Genomic DNA, 16,379 nt, shown 5'->3' with positions numbered 1-16,379 from the left:
ATCGACCAGGCGTCTGGGCGCCTGTCCTCTTCCTCCGCCCAGGCCGCCGACCCCCTGGCTCCCCAGCGGGGCCTCCTCCTGCCACGTGACGCCCCCGCCAGGGGCCCCAGCGCCCTCCTCGCGGACGCGCCGTTCCGGCTCCCGGGCTCCGCCTGTGCGCGGCCTCCTCAGCGCAGCCATCCTCGCGTCTGCCGAGGGCGGTAAAGCCCACGGCATCTGCCATTTGTCATTCAGCCCGTTGGTACCGCCCCGAGCCTTGATTTAGACACGTCTGGGGCGTATTCTGGCCTCACTCTCTTGGTGGACGGACAGACGAACGGACGGGGCAGCGCTCCTCCTAGTCCTGCAGACCGCGGGCCTTGGCGCGCGGGGCGCTTCCCCGGGTCGCCGTCATGGCCGCGGAGGCGGCACGCCCGAGCTGCCTCGCCTGAGTTCCGGGGGGCTCTTGACCCCGAAGGGTAGGTGGTCGGACGCCTGTGGCCAGGCTCCGTGGCCGTGGGGCCCGCTGCGGGCCTGGGGGTGGCAGGGTGGCGGCATTGCCGCGGAGCAAGGATCGTCCGGCTCCGTGCCGCGCTGGGGAGGGTGTGCCGGTCCCGACGCGCCGCGTACGTGACGGGGTCCGGGCTCCTCGGGACGAAGTGTGAAACTCCGACAAATTGTCACCGGGCAAGCCCAGTCGACTTGAACAAAAAAATGCTTTTGCCTGGTCGTTTTTAATGCTACTTTTCTAAGCATTCGCGTATATTGGGAATGCGGTAAATAGACTCAGTTTTTGAAACCTGGTACTCTAAGCTTGCCAAAAGGCAAAAAAAAAAAAAAAAAAAAAAAAGTCTGTTAAAAGTAATAACGCGACTAAACATGAAATGTTTGCATGTTTGTAAATGCATTGTGGAAATTATGGTTCGTTTTATGCTTTAATAGTATAGACCGTATCTGAGAGACTCTTAAAACTGTTTTAAAATGTAGGCTCCTAAAATTTTTCTAGATTCGGATAACTGATAATGCAACTTTGGTTATTTAGTCTCAGCATCGGACTTGGACGCTGGTGAGGATTTTTACTTCTTAATAAATACACTCCTGTAATTTTCACTTTTTTTCGCCCAACAAATGTGTTACTTTTATGTTTTAGGAAACCAATAAAAATTAAAAATAGAAACGCTCAGCTTAGGTCCTCCTTCTTCCAGGAATCCTTCCCTAACCCCTCCCTCCCCAGGCAGGATCCGCGGCCCCTCCTGTGAGCTTTCTGGGGCCTCACTGAGGTCCTGGTCCCTAATGTCCTCCCCGCCCCCCCCCACTCCCCCCTCCCTGTATTAACCCATCAGTCTCGCTCGGAGCCCAGTGGATCCTCAGCACATGGTAAGTGATTAATACTGTTTAGCGACTGAAGGAAACGATAAAACGGCCTTATGTTTCACAGTTTTAGCTCTAAAATTATCAAGTGGTAAACTTAGATAAGAATAGTTGTTTAAAAGTTAAGGATCTAGAAAAGTTGACAACGTCCGATGTCCCTGTTCCACGTCTTAGCAGTCCCACTTTTAGGTATTTATCCTCTAGAGCGATGTTTTTCACAGTTTGAAGCCCATTTTAGTGGGTCGTGGAATCAGGAAAGTGGATAATGATCAGGATCTGTAAAACACGATTTAACAGAGAATAGAAAATATCAGAGGATATATCTGACGTTATAGGGTATTTGGTTCATGAAACTTTTTTTCCTCTCAGTTTTATACACAACAGAGATGTGTGTCATGATGTAAAACGTCATTCCTTAGTATGAGTCATGGTCAAAAAAGTTCGAAAGCCACTGCCCTAGATACATTTTCATACATATACACAAGTAGACGTGTACAAGGTTTACTGCAGTGTTATTTGTAATACCCCCAAAGCTGGAAGCCACCCTCATGTCCATCTGATAGGAGAAAGGTAAATTATACTCTGGTCATAAAATGAAACCCACCCAGTACAGTGGCGAATGAAGTAGTTTTGTGTTTTAACACAAATGCGACTCAACGTGGAGCCCCCCCCCCCAAAAAAAAGTTGCTGAAGAGTACTGTATATCATCTATGTGAAATTCAGAACCTGGTGAAATAAAGCTGTTGTTAAGGATGCATGCATAGGCATTAAAAGTAGTAAAGAAATTAATACCATAAAAGTCAAGTTAGTGGTCATTTCCTGGGGGACTGAGGGAGGCTGCGAATGTGAAGGGGTGCACAGAGGGCTTTTAGGATGCTGGAAATGCTTTATCCCCGGACCTGGGCAACGGTTACGTGGGTGTTTTTGCTTTATAACTCTTTGTTAAATGATGCGTATGTCTGTATATTAAATTTCCCCCAAAATATATTAAAATATGGCCATCTCAAAATGAAGAAACCTGAAGCCAGGACTCTAGTTTATTATTCATATTTTCCAGCTGCTCTTAAAAAAAAAAAAGAGAGAAAAGAAAATAAGTTGTGATCAGGGAGTGGTACCTGGGGAATTTAAATAATATTAATAAATTTTATCTCACAAATTTTATGGTAGGTGCATCAGTGTTAAATTTTTAAATGTTTTTATATCCTAAATGTTATAATATTTTTAAAAATATTTAGAATAAAATTAAAATCATTCACAGAAAATTGTGTGAATATTTTGTGTGTATGTTTTCTAAAATGCAATTTTTGTGCATTTTTTATAAAACTGAAATATTTCATACAGTAATTTAAAATACACTCATTTTATGAAAAATTAAATACTGAAAAGCCTACAAAAACATAACAGACCTTCAAGGATTTTAAAATGTTAACATGCTGTCATATTTACTTCAAAAATTTTAGTTCTTTGGTCGTTCTGGGCCACGTTTCAATAGCCAAATGTGACTAGTAGCTATTATATTTTATTTTATTACTTTATATTATACTGTACTGTTTAACAGAACATTTCCATCATTGCAGAAATTTCTGTTGGAAAACATTGTTCAAGATACAAACCCTTTGTTGGTTATATAAACTACACACAGTCTTGTCTTTGTGCTTTTGTGTCTTAAGATATTCTTCTCTACTATTAAGATACTATACTGTGGAAATTTTTTCTAAAAGTTTTGAAGTTTGCATTTTCTACATATTTAAATCTTTAATTTACCTGACACATTTATGTATTCATATGTATATATCAATGTATAGTTTTTATTAACATTGTGAGATTAGATTAATCTGTTTTCTTTTTCCCCTGTGGAGCAGCCCCAGTCCCAGTGGTCAGCAGTGCCACCTCTGTCACAAACCTATTACTGGATATGCTTGGTCTCATTTCTGCTCTTTACACTGGTCATTGATTTGTCTCTGCAAATTCTACAGATTTTTATTTACTGTTGTTCTATATTTAGTATATTTTTCAGTTCTAGAATTAAAACCTTTTTCATTATATTTTTCCTTTTTTTTTTTTTTAATGAGATTTTTAGAAGTATTTTCTACTTCCAAACACGGAAGGTTTTGTGAGTTATCCTTTTGTTACTGATTTCTAACTTGCATTGTAGTCAGCAATTGAGGACTCTATGCTACCGATTCTTTGAAATTTGAGAATTGCTTTATTGTCTCATGGTTATTTTTTCAACTGCTCCTTGAATGATTGAGAAGAATACATACTCACAGACTTTTGGGGCAAAGTAGGTGTGTGTATGCACACACACGTATATATACATATACCTGTAAACATACACACACACCCCCCCCTCCCCGTGTCTGTGTCTTATACCAAGCATAAGAATCGTGGTGCTCAAGTCTTTTTAACCTTACTAGAATTTTGGTTTGTTTGACCTATCAATTACCGAGATAAGTGTAATAAAAACATCACAATGCAATAATGCATTTTCTCAATTTCTTCTTGTAGTTTTGTCAACTTTGCTTTATAAATGTTGACAGTATATGCAAGTTTGGAATTGCTCTATTTTATCTGTGAATTGGACCTTTTGTTATTCTATAGTGACTATGCCACCTCTCCCAAATGTCTTTTTAATTTACAATCTTTGTTTTAAAATACTATAGTCACACCTTTCTCTTAGTTAGCATTGGCTTAGAGTATCTCTTTCGAATAGGTAAAACCTGATTGTTTTTCTAATGCACACTGGCAATCTTTTTCTTTTAACTGGAGCTCTCAACCCAATTAAGTTTAATTAATTACTGAGATATATAGGATTAAAGTTAGCGTTCTATTTTATGGTGGTTTTTATCCTCTGTTTTTTCCTTCCTTTGCCACCTTTTGGATTTTTTTCTTATTCCACTTTCCTCCCTCTTAGCTAGTATGAAAATTATATGTTTGATTTCGTTCTTTTAGTAGTTTCCTATAAAATTTTAACAAATAAACAACTTACTGTAAAGTTTATTAATTCTAATCTTCCAAATAATTAAAAAAAAACAAGTGTGCCTTACTCCAGTTGATTTCCTGGCTCACATGTTATCGTCACCCAGAGTTTCAGCTCTGTCTTAATTTTTTTCTCCTATAAATTTAACACTTTTTCTTTTTAGTCGCTCCTTTGCTTGTCATTTCTTCTTGCATCTCAGATATTTTTTTCCTCCTCAGGTATGTATTTTAGAAGCTTGTTTATTAAAAGGCTGTTGATGGTAAACTTTATATGAAACTGTCTGTATTTTGCTTTCATTCTTGAATAATGGTTTTGTTTGGTGTATAATTCCAGGTTAACAGTTTCTTTCTCAGCTCTTTGGAAGTACCATTTCAATGACTTCGACTTCAATGTTACAGTTCAAATAACTGCTATTTTTGGTAATCTGTTTTGGGTTTATTTTTGTGTGTTTTTTTTCTTTGCCTGATTTTAAGATCTCTTTATGCTTGTGTTCTACAGCTTTACGACAGAGTGTGTCTAGGTGTGGACATTTCATTCATCCTGGATTGATTGTTTCCCGTATCTAAGGTTAGTCTTTCATCAATTCTCAAAAGTTTTTTCCTTTATCTCTTTCAGTGTTGTTTTTCCTCTATTCTTTTCATTCCTTCAACAACTCTTGTTTGACTTCTATTAGGCTTTCTCATTCTGTCATCCATGTCTCTTAATTTTAATATAGCTTTTATATAATTTTGTCCATGTTGAACCTCAATCATTTTTGATCTGTGTTCTGATCTTTGTCTAATTTTTGTCTTCTTCTCCAAATTGAGCCATAATCTACGTACAATAAAAACAAAAATAAAGTGTATAACTTAATGAAATTTATGTGTGTGTGTGCCTGTGTGATCACCACTCAGATAAAGATGTAAAACATTTTCATCCTGCAAAAGTTCCCTCTTGTTCCTTCCAACCAGTAGAGCCACTCCTCTCTCCCAGTCAAGGATTCTCTTGACTTCTACCACCATAGATTGTTTTCAGGTGTTCTTGAACTTCTTCCTATAAATGAAATCATATAGTTTATTCTTTTTGTGTTGTTTTCTTTTGTTCATAGGATAATTATGAGATTCATCCGTGTTACATGTATAAGTGGGTTTTGTGGGGGGGTTTTGTTTTTGCTTTATAACAAGTGGAAAACTATGGCCTGTGGGCCAAGTCCAGCCCAGAACATATTTTATTAAAATATTTTTGGACATAGCCATGTCCATTCATTAGAGTTGAGTAGGTATGACAGAGACCATATGACCTGTGAAGCATAAACTATTTTTTATTGGATCCTTTACAGAAAAAGTTTGGTTTATATGGATATACCACAGTTTATTTATCCTTTCTCTTGTTGATGAACATGTAAGTTGATTTTGCTTTTTGGCCACTATAAATAAAATTACTACAGATGTTCACGACACTGCCATTGGTGGGTATATGCTCATATTTCTTGAATATATACCAAGGAGCTGAACTGGTGGTCTTTGGGTAAGTTGGTCACATTTCCATGAATTATTTATAATGTTAAACATATTTTTATATTTTTATTTAGCCATTTAGATTTCTTTTATGAAGTGCTGGTTTAAAGTTTTTGTATACTTTTTTTTACTAGATTATCTTTTTGTTAGTAATTTTTAGTTTCTTATATATATTCTTGGATATGAAACATTTACATGTTTGTAAATAATTCCTACCTGTGTGAAATTTGCTTATTAATGGTGCCTTTGGGTGAGCAGATTTATTTTTATGAATAAGTAAGCCCAATTTATCAGTATTGGTGGGGTACGGTGTTAGGACTGTTTTCTACCCTACCCGCAATATTTTCTTTCTCCCTCATATTTGCCCTCCCTCATGGTCCTGAAGATTTTGCCTGTAGTTTACTCTAGGACCTTTATTGTTTTAGGTTTCACAGTTGGGTCTTTAATTTATCTCCACTTGTGTATGGAATTTATCTCCACTTTTGTGTATGGAATGAGGTGGGGATCAAGATTTATTTTCCATATGGACATCCAGCTGCTCTACACATCTATTGAAAAGACCTTTCTTTTCCATCAAGTTTCAATAGGGTCTTTGTTAAAAATGAATGATTATATTTTGGATCCTCTTCTGGACTCTGTTCTGTTCCACTTGAAGTATTGATCAGTTCTTCCACCAGTACCACTTATAGTAAGTTGTGGCAAAAAGTAGTGTAAACCTTCCAATTTTGTTGTTCTTTACATATTTAAATGTTTCACATTTCTATATAAATTTTAGAATGAGCTCATTAAAATCTATTAAAAAAATGTCTACTGGACTTTTGATTGCAGTTGCACAGACTCTATAGAATGAATTTTGGAGAATGAACGTCTTAATACAAACTTCCAGTTTATGAACATGGTATATCTCTCCACTGAATCAGGTTTTCAGTTATTTTTAGCATTGTGTTTTTGTGTTTTTTAGTGTAGATAACTCACACATTATTAAATTTATTTCCAGGCATTTGATTTTTGATGCTATCATAAATAATATCTTTTTCTTAATTTTATTTTCTAACCATTTTGCTTGTATATAGAAATACAATTGATTTTTGTATAATGAGCTTGTATATTGTGACCTTGCTAAGTTTACTTTTCAATTCTGGTAGCTTGTAGGTTGTTGGGGATTTTTAAATGTACAATGACATAATGTGCAAAAAATAAAATTTGACTTTTTTAATTTCTTTTTTCCTTTTTCCTGCCTTATTGCACTGGCTGGTAACACTAGAAGAATATTTAACAGAAGTTGCTAAAATAGACATTCTTCTTTTTTCTAAACTTCAGGGAAGATAATTCAATATTTCACAATTAAGGATAATGTTCACTGTAATTTTTTTTTTTGTATATTCCTTTTACCAGATTGAGGAATTTTCTTTTATTCCTGGTTTAATGGAGATTTGTTTTCACTAATGGGTAGTAATTTTAAAACAACCTTTTTATTATTAAATAATTTTAGCTTTATGAAAGAGTTGCAAAGATAGTAGTATTCCTATATATCTTTCACCCAGTTTTATCTAATGTTAACATCTTAACATAACATGGTACATTTACCAAAACTAACAAATTAACATTGGCACAATAAGTACTACTAACTAAATGACAGACTTTATTCAGGTTTCCCCACTTTTCCCATCAATGTTCTTTTTCTGTTCCAGTATTTAATCCATACACCACCTTGCATTTAGTTGTCATGTCTACCTAGTCTACTCCAACCTTTGTTGGTTTTTTAGTTTTTCCTTGTTTTTCACGACTTGCCTCTTTTGAAGAGCACTGGTCATGTATTTTGTACAGTGTCCTTCAACTGGGTTTGTCTGATGTTTTCTTACTATTAGATTGAGATTATGGACTTTGAGGGAAGAATAACACAGAGATGTTGTGCCCTTCTATTGTATTCTGTCTGGGGGAACGTGCTATCCACATCAACATGTTAATGATCATAGCTTACATGGTGTCTCCAGATTTCTCCATTGTAATGTTACTACTTTTCACTTTCTATCTGTTTTGTTAGAACGAAGTCCACACTCATGGGGAGGAGAGGGAAAAGTATCAAATAGTTTGTGGATATATGTTAAAACTACCATGGTAATTAATAAATATTTTGAGGACGATATTTTGAGGGTTTGCAAATGTCTTGTTTCTCCTTTAAGTTCGCCACTAATGTTAGCATTCAGCTGATCTTGCCTGCAGCAATTATTATTGTAGTATTCTAATAGTGATTTTCCATTTCCTTCATTCTTTCTGCATTTGTTAATTGGAATTCTGACTCTGGAGCCAGATTGCTTGGGTTCATTTCCTAGTTCTGCCTCTTCCTAATCTACAGTGTAATCTTGGACAACTACTTCTCTGTATTTCAATTTTCTCATCTATAAAATGTAGATAAAGGTGTCTACCAAGAAGGTTGTTGAGATGATTAAATGAGCTTATACTTAGAAAGGGCTAAGAGTTATGCTTAAGTCACTAGGGATGTACTTATTTTCTTTTCTCTTTGTATTTCTTAATGTGATAGGTTATTTTAAAATTAATTATTTAAATATATAAATTAATTACTAAATTATCTTGCACTCCTGGGTAAACCTTACATATATTTATATGATCTGGATTTAACTTACTATTTAATCTTTTTCATGTAATATTCATGAGTCATACAGTGGCTCTTATTTTGCCATAGCAAATGATGTAATGAATGATAGATTCCTAAAAAAAAAAAAAAGTGATTACACAAGAGTTTAGTAACTGAGGTGGCAACATTCCCAACTTTCTAGAACGATTTATATCTGAGTCTTTGGGTAGAGATAGAGATCAAGATAGTTCTTGCAAATGAGTCTTTTTCAATATTGAATTGAGCAAAATCAAAACTTGGCATATATTGTGAAAAATGGCCCCTCAGCAGGAAGGAAGAATGATCTTAGCTTTTCTACATGTTTCACTTTGAACAGTGTATTATTGAAGAGGTTTCAATATTTGCAGTCTAAAAGATTCATTTGCCAGCAATATGTATTGAACACTTTTGAAGTGCCAGGCCGTATGTTTTGCTGGTTTGGGATTCTTCTTTACTTTTGAGCATATGGGCCTTGTCAGGATCATTTCAAAGGTTGATGGCAGGCCTACTTGAATCCTTCAAGGAAATGCAACGCCTGATCATTTTTTAAAAGTGGGTAAAATCGAATTCTAATATCATTCCTGCTTGTTTCTTTCACTCCACTGAGCATCTTAGATTAGACCCTTATCATCCTATGTTATTTCTCCCTGTATTGAGATTTTCCTTTCCTTTCCTGCATGGGTAAGGACCACTGGGGTCAGTTTCTTGGAAAAAAAAAATCCTTCAGTGACATTTTAGGACTTGAGAAAACAGGTCCTTGACTTTTTAGCCTGACAATGGTCTTTTTCTGTCTAGTGCCAACTAACTTTACTAGCCTCATAGTCTTACTCCTCAGAATTAGTCCATTGACACAGTTGGTGTTAACTGCTCGTCAGAATCTGAAGTCCCTCTACTGTGTTTGAAGGTCTGCTTTTATTCATGCCATTTCCTATGCCTTAAGTGGATTTTCCAAAAATTTTCCAGGCCCTGTTCAGAGAATACTCACTCTGCAGTCCCACTAGCCAGGAACCCTATACTTTGTAATCTGTAGCCCTCATTAAATTCTTACCTTTCATTACCAATCTTTATATCTAAATGTCATTTCTAGTTGGTCAGGTTCTTAGAGATAGGGCTCCAGTACCTACCATGATTCTTTGTATACAAAAAGCTCTTGCTAAATAGCTACCATTCTTAAGTACCTACCATAATTGTACTACAATTTTGCAAAGTAAGTATTATTGTCTCTCTTAAATTGTGAAGAAATTCAGTATCAAAGAGATTAAGAAACTTGCCCAACAAGTGGCAAAACTGGTTCGTCTGATTCAAAAGCTCTTGCTATTTCTTCTATGCCATACTCTGTTGGTACTAAAAATAAATAGTTAAATAAAATTATTTAATAGATATATTTATGGTAAAGCACACTACTGAAATTTCTTTTTTTACATTGTCATTATGCTACTCAGAGTCTTTGTTTCAGGGACCAAGCCACTTGCTATGGACTAACTGATGTACTCCTATTTTCTTTGGATATCCCGTCTGAATTTTTATTGATACCAATGGGTAAGGATTGAATAGTCTAATTTTGGCTTATTTTAGGGTAGTAAAATGGTTAGAAACTTAGGTACAATTTGGTCTCTCAATTTTTAAGTTGAAAAATTTGCATTTGTATAATAATGTTTAATTTAGGCAACTGATAAGATAAAAATAGTTTATCTTTTCTGCGGTACTTTTTCTCCTTCTATTGAGTACATGAGGGGGAAAGCATATAGAGTGGGCCAATCCTAAATATACAGCTTGATTAATTTTTATATATATGTAGACCTGTGTAACCACTAGATCAAGATAGACAATATTACATCCATCCAGAAAGAGAACATTCTCTCAGGCACCTCCCAGACAGTACCTCTCCTAGAGATAACACTCTTCTGGTTTCCATCACTGCATATTTATTTTGTCTGTTCTTGAACTTTAAGGGTAACTAAATAGTATGTATACCTTTGTGTCTTTTTTCATTCAGCATACTTTTTAAAATTGACCCATGTTGATGCATGTTTAAATACTTCACTGTTTTTCATATATTTTTTTTTCTGAATAGCATTGCATTGTTTCAATATACCTCAATTTTTGTTTATCCATTGTTGATATGTGGGTTGTGTTCTAATTTTGGCTATTACAAATAAAGCTACTATTAGTAGTAATATTCAGGTCTTTTGGTGGACATTTACAGTATTTTGCTTGGGCCTTATGTTTAGTTTTAATAAATTCTGCCGAAAGGTTTACCAGCAGTGAATGAATATATTCTCCTATTAGCAGGGAGAGTAATAGTTGCAGTTCCACATTTTCATCAGCACTTGATGTTGTTATTCTTTTTCATTTTAAGCCCTCTGGTGGATGTGGTGATATCTCATGGTTTTCATTTGCATCTTCTTTGTTATTTATAATGTTGAGCACCTTTTCATATGTAGCTTAATTTGAATTTTTTTTTTTTTTTTGCAATGCTTGTTCAAATTTTTTGCACATTTTTATCAGGTTGTTTGTCATCTTGTTGATTTGTGGGAAATTTTTTCAGAGGAAATACTTAGTACTAATAGAACTTGAAACAAAAAGTCTCTGTATGATAGTTAAGGCTTCGGCCCACCCAGTATTAAATGTCCTTGCCTCTTTCATCCCTGGGAAAGATACTCTGAAATATCCACGAAGGGTAGATAAATTAGTCTGCTTGCACTGCCATAAAAAGATCCACAGAATGGGAGGCTTCAAGAGCAGATATTTATTTACTCACAGTTCAGGAATCTAGAAGTCTAAGATCAAAGGGCCAGCAGTTTTCTGGTGAGCCTTCTCTGGCTTGTAAATGGCTGGTTTTTTGCTACATCATCACATGGCCTCTCTGTGTATGTGTGGAGAGAGTGGTCTCTGATGTTTCTTTCTCTTCTTAAAAGGCCACAAGCCCCCACCCTTATGATCTCGTTTAAACTTAGTTACCTCTTTAAAGTCCCTTTCACCAAATACAATCATATTGGAGGTTAAGGCTTCAACATACAAATTTTGCAGGGAATAACATTCCCTATAACATTCTGCCCTCTGCCGTCCCCGCCCAGTTTCATGTTCTTCTTGCATGCAAAATACATTCATTCCATCCCAACAGTCCTACGAGTCTTAACCCATTCCAGCATCAATTCTGAAGGCTCGAATCCAAAATCTCAACTAAATATCATCTAGATCACGTATGGATGAGACTTGAAGGATGATTTATCTTGAGGCAGAATTCCTCTCCAGTGGTGAACCTCTGAAGCCAAACAAGTTGGGTGGTTTCAAAATACAATAGAGGGACAGAGGTAGGCTATACATTTCCATTACAAAAGGGAGAAGGTGGAAAAGAAGAAAAAGGGATTGATGGGTCTCAATGTCCAAAATCTAGCAAGGCAATCTCACTAAATTGTAAGAGTCAAGAATAATCTTTTTTGGCCCACTGAAATGAAGTATGGGGGCCCCACCCTCTGAAATTAAGGGGGAAATAGCCTTAACCCTTGGGTTTATAGTGGGAGTGGAATACCCATGATCTCTGAATTGCCTTGGGGGCTGGCCTTTCCTTTTCTTAAAGAATAAAACATGTTTGCAGCCAAATAGCTTATCTTCTAGTCTAGTCCTATTCAATCTCAGAAGTGCAAAAGCCTTTCTTTATTTTATTCCATCTAGGTTCCCTTTGGTCCAAATTGGCAGTGTTCCTGTTGGTATAATCCCAACTCTATTCCTGGCTTTTGCTGATTTGGCTGATTAATTCCCAGGGTAATCTCATTGTGGAGTGATTATCCAGCCACACCCCTGGTGTTCTCTCCTAGACATGCTTTCTCACTTTTTGCAGTATGGGTAGAGTGAGAATTTTTCCAAATCATCAAGTTTTCATTCCTTTTTGCTTAAGGATTTCTTAAATTTATCTCTCTCCTTTCACATTTTATTGTAAGTAGGGGAAGCCAGGCCATACCTTCAACACTTTGATTAGAAATCTCTTCAACTAAATGTTTAATTTGATCACTTGCAAGTTCTTCCTTCCACTAACCACTAGAACACAATTGATCCAAATTCTTTGCCAGTTTATAACAAGGATTACCTTTCCTCCAGTTTCTAATAATAACATGTTCTTCATTTCCACCTGAGTTCTCACCAGAATCACCTTTAACATTTGTATTTCTACCAAGAGTCTCTTCAAGGCATTTTAGAATTTTTCTAGCAAGCACCTCAGAACTCTTTCAGCCTCTCCTGAAAGAATTTTTCTGTAGGCTGACAACTCACAATATTTTGTAATTACCTAAAGTCACTGAATTTCCTTGTCCCCTCTTATATTGGCTTGGATTAAAATAGGAAGAAAGAGAAGGAAGAGACTTCGTTGGTCCATGAGTTTGGGATATTTGGAAGAGGATTGATCAGAGGTTGTATATATTAAACACATGTTTATTTCATGAATCCTCTCTTAGAAGCTTTCAGCTATTTAGAAAACCCATTAATTACCCAGTTCCAAAGCCACTTCCGCATTCGCAGGCATTTGTTAACGAAACACTCCACTTCACGGTACCAAATCTGAATTAGTGTGCTAGGCTGTCATTAACAGAACACCACAGATTGGGTGGCTTAAATAACAGTTTATTTTCTCACAATTCTGGAGGCTAGAAGTCCAAGATCAAGGTGCCAGCAAATTCAGTTTCTGATGAGACCTCTCTTCCGGGCTTGCAGATGTCTGTTTTTTTGTTATGTTTTCACGTGGCCTTTTCCTTTGTGCATGCCCAGAGAGACTGGCCTCTGCTATCCCTTCATCTTCTTATAAGGATATCAGTCCTATTGGATTACAGCTCCACCCTGAACCTCATTTAGCCTCAGTTACCACCCTAAAGGACCTATCTTCAAATAGTCACGTTGGGGGTTAGGGCTTCAACATACACATTTGGAGAGGCCCAGTTCAATCTATGGGAAATACATGGAGCAGTAAAGTATTGGGACTGAATATAAGCTACTTTTGCGTTCGTGCTACTCTCATTGTCTGCCATATTTTTTTAAAGAATAATAGCATTTATAATGCAACTCATTTACTTTAGCTCCCGCTGGAGATTTTGAGAGCTTGTGTGAAGTAGAGCTATTATGTTAATTCTGTCTGTACTTCTGTGAAGCATGAAGTCAGTGTCATATGCTTTAAGGGTAAAACCTTGTCGCTTTCAAGAGATGCTTAAAACTGCAATCTAGAAAATTGCTTTTAAACAGTTGGGGAGAGATGTTCATATTCTCAGAGGACATGATTTAAGAAATTATTCCCTGTGAGGTTTTAGAATCTACATTATACAAAAATTGTTGATTTCTCTCACACCTTTCTGGGAATATTAATATAATACAGATCCAGGCAGTCTTTGGAAATTGTAAATTATAAATTTTTCCAGTACACTTTAGGGTTTTGGTTTTGTGTGTGTGTATGTGATTTATCTGTTCGTGTTAATTTTAGTTTTTCCTCACAATGTTGGAGGAAGAGATGATGGAAAATACTCTAATTTTAAAGCACAAACATATTACCCACATTTCTAAAAATTAGAGTATCTGGTATCTCTATGTGTGTCTAAAATAAGAAAGAACATTTAATTTTTTTTCTATTAGGCTGACAACTCAAAATATTTTGTAATTAACTAACGTTACTGAATTTCCCTGTCCCCTTTTATGCTGGCTTAGATTAAAATAGGAAGAAAGAGAAGGAAGAGGCTTGATTGGTCCATGAGCTTGGGATATTTGGAAGAGGATTGATCAGAGGTTGTATATATTAAACACCTGTTTATTTCATGCATCTTCTCTTAGAAGCTTTTAGCTATTTAGAGGTTAACATCCCTATTTCTGTAATTGTTTTAATGGGTGGAGGTAGTGGTGTAGTCTTTTCCATCTCTTGCCAGACTCTTTTGTCCAGAATTACCTAAATATGTTGTTTTAAAAATAAGAAATATCAAACTTCACTGGCCCAGTAGGATCCAAGACTACAAAAAAATTTTTGCAATAGAGTTAGGAACAGCTAATGCAGAGCTAATTGCAGCAAAGATGGCAGCATCTGACCTCCCTATTTAGTGCACAGACTGATATATGTATAACAGACAGTTCCTCCTGAACTGTCCCTTACTGGTCCCCATTTGTAAGGGGGTGTTTTACCTTCCTTAGCCAAAAAGGAGTGAAGGGTAGAAAATTTGCTCTACTTGGGAACAGGGCAAGTCTTTCTGCCCACTTCCTCCATCTACAAGGTTAGGAGCCAAAGGGTCATTTTAAGACTCCAGCTGATAAGCTGGTTCTCTTTGGCAGCACAATTCTGTTCAAAATCTAGAAGGTTTCTTATCTATTTGTTTCCATTCAGTGCTGTGCACTAGTAAACACACCCCTGGTTTTTCTTTTGTTTTGAAACCTGGTTCTCAGATCTGCTGCAATGATTTGCTCTCTAACTCCTATAACTCTTTCTGGACCTAAAGAAAGTTATTTTGAGACTCTCTGTCCTCTGTTGGAAGCTTATACTTAATCTTATCTTTTTTCCCCAGTCATTTTATCCAAATAAAATAATTTAATGGATACATTATATATCCTTGCCCTGAGGAAATTTACTTTTTTGAAAAAAAAAAAAAAAGTTCTTTCTGGGCTTAGGATCAGCTTCCTCACTGTTTCCTGACCACTAAACCAAGGTCATGTATTTTAGGTTTTTGCTAGAGAAGTATCCTACTTCTGGTACCAATTCTATGTAGTCATTATGGGCTAAAGTTATGCTGTGCTAACAAGCCATCCCCAAACCTCAGTGGCTTCACTGAAGAACGGTTTATTTTTTTTGCTCACACTAAACATCTATTGTGGATTTTGGGGAGCCTCTGCTCCACAGTCAGACTCCAGCCTTTGAAGGCACCACCATCTTGTACACTCTCTAAGACACTCAGCCTTCTTGATTGCCTCATTGAGGAAAGAGAGTATTAAATGGTCTTGTACCAGTAGGTAACTTTATTAGCAGCGTAAAACTAGTTACGTGGCCTTGCCTAACTACAAGGGGGTAGAGAAATTCAAGCAGGAATATAAACAGAAGGACTTCTACCATACATCTAAATAATTAAAAGTTGTAAATTAAGCTAATAAACTAGAAATATAACATACTCTGTCATTCCTTGACAAGTTTATCCCACGTGACCTGGAAAGTCAGGTTTGATGGTGGGATTCTTGGACTCAAGATTTCTGTACCTTTAGGACATGGCAGAGTAGGGAGAGCTGGCCTGTGCTCCCTTCTCTTTATGTTCTGAGCCCAGTTCTGTACCACAAAGGGCACATATTTGAGCGATGTCCATACCTGTGCAACCAGCCACCCTCAGCCACCTCTTGGGCCCAGGGTGGCATACACAGTGGCATGATCTGTCCTCAAACACACAGGACTGGGAAAGAGGGCTGTGCGGTTTCCTGGTAGCAGGCTCAAAGCTATTTGAACAAGGAATTCCATGGTTCCTGGAACCTGGAGGATGGTCTAGGAAGGGAGTCTGGACCCCTATGGCTATGTGCCTAAAATGCTTGGACTTTGCCTTCTAGAGGGAAGGATTAGCTCTGACCTCACTCTTCCCGAGGTTTAATGGCAATGCTAAGCAAATGTAATGTTTGCGTGCCTACAAAATGAAAATAGGATATGGGTGAACGCACAAATCTGTACAGTACCTCGTGCTTACTAATCTGATTTCCTAGATAGAGCCAGGGAGGGAAAATGTCCTGATAACCAAAATTGAGTGTCATGTCTTGACAATTATAATTCTTATTAAAGTCCCATTATGATATACAAATCAGTTTCTTATGTATTTGCTTATAGCAAATTTGTATCAACACTAGGTTATCTGACCCTGTGGAGGTATTGGGACTATGTCACATCTCTCTGAATGATGCCCTTACTGTGTCACCATGTAATAGG

General features: G+C 36.9%; 1 protein-coding gene across 4 annotated transcripts in view; it reads left to right on the top strand.

The window, feature by feature from the left end:
• The first annotated feature begins 291 nt into the window (after positions 1-291).
• Positions 292-16,379, top strand: part of PLAGL1 (PLAG1 like zinc finger 1) — a 58,359-nt gene continuing 42,271 nt past the window's right edge. For all 4 annotated transcript variants that reach the window (XM_054570066.1, XM_054570065.1, XM_054570063.1 and 1 more), the window contains exons 1-2: positions 292-458; positions 4,829-4,897. The gene's annotated coding sequence lies outside the window, so the exon portion shown is untranslated. The remainder of the gene's footprint in view (positions 459-4,828; positions 4,898-16,379) is intronic.

The sequence above is a fragment of the Pteronotus mesoamericanus genome, unplaced genomic scaffold (assembly GCF_021234165.1).
Source record: "Pteronotus mesoamericanus isolate MK-2021 breed Mesoamerican mustached bat unplaced genomic scaffold, CSHL_Meso_final contig_20, whole genome shotgun sequence".
NCBI lineage: Eukaryota > Metazoa > Chordata > Mammalia > Chiroptera > Mormoopidae > Pteronotus > Pteronotus mesoamericanus.
Note: the sequence above shows the minus strand (reverse complement) of the source record. Positions and strands in the feature narration are given on the sequence as shown.